A 1,328-nucleotide genomic window follows, 5' to 3' on the forward strand; every position below is an offset into this window, starting at 1 on the left:
AGATAGATAGATAGATAGATAGATAGATAGATAGATAGATAGATAGATAGATAGATAGATGCGTAAGTCATAAAATTTACTAAAGGAAAGAGACAATACTGCTACCAATGTATATTAATCTTGTCGTCAAACACATTGTCCTAGCATCACGCCACTTTTCTTTTATCTACTGTTTATGTAATCAGTTAAGCTTCTAAAAACAAATATAGATACAAAAATAGTTTTTTACAATCTAGTATAAGGCTACTGTCAAAATAAACATCAATGTGTATTGCTTTTTCGAATATATATCTATATAGCTCAAAGAGTCTTGTAGTTTAATTCTTACTTGTGGTTGAATGATGTTTTCGATGTGCCATTTATATTTGTCAGCTTTACTGTTCTTTTCATATTGAATCTTAATTAGAATAATATATAATTTAAATTCTTGTGTATACCTGGATGTGTTTTACGGCCCTGTACAGCTATGGAAAATTTCCCTCTGGGGCAATAAAGTATTGTCTTATCTTATCTTATCTTATTCATCCGTGTAGACACACACATTGCAGATGTCATCAAATTACAAAGGAATTCCAAGTCAAGGAAAACTCGGATTCAACAAAAAGATGCAGATTCCTCGTTTTTTTTAAAAACTCATTAATTAAAATCAACTAACTCGGATTCAGCGAATTGGTAAATAAGCGGATAATCTCTATTCTAAGAGATCATCGATAGCTCTAAATAAATTGGATCGTTACATCCGTAGCCTAGTCTATGGCGTTCGTCTGACACGTCCAATCAGAATCCTTCTTTCACACCAACACGCGAGTTGTTGACATTGCATGTCTTAGTGTGAGGCAGGGTCAAGAGAGGTCGGTCAGGTGGCTGATAGTGCATGTGTCTGAGAGGTTGGGTTCTTTTTGGGTTGTTTTTGGGGGGAGGGGGGGGGGGGGGTTAGTAGGCACAAGTGTTTCAGGCGTAAAAGGTCGTCCAAGATACAGATGCGTCATAGTTATATCCACAACCCCCACCCGGCTACTGGAAATGAAAGGCTAGTCTAGACGTAGATGAAAATTTACGTAATGCATTGCGCACTAATCTGTGGAAACAGACATTGTAGTGTATTAAGTCCTACATTGTGTGACACAACTTGTTGCTTAAATTGCTATAACAAACACTTGCATTCAACGAAACCGAAGGACCTGCCTTCGTTATAATAGTTGAGTTTTACTGTACACAGAGCCATACACAAAAACACCCATTCACAGATACGCAGACACAAACTCATACCACCGGCACTTGCACACACACACACACACACACACACACACACACACACACACACACAT

At 37.4% G+C, this 1,328-nt stretch overlaps 1 protein-coding gene across 1 annotated transcript in view; it reads left to right on the plus strand.

Moving 5' to 3' along the window:
• Positions 1–1,328, plus strand: part of LOC101855132 — a gene marked incomplete in the record, with an annotated part of 29,036 nt that overhangs the window by 6,714 nt on the left and 20,994 nt on the right.

Source organism: Aplysia californica, unplaced genomic scaffold (assembly GCF_000002075.1).
Source record: "Aplysia californica isolate F4 #8 unplaced genomic scaffold, AplCal3.0 scaffold00553, whole genome shotgun sequence".
Lineage (NCBI taxonomy): Eukaryota > Metazoa > Mollusca > Gastropoda > Aplysiida > Aplysiidae > Aplysia > Aplysia californica.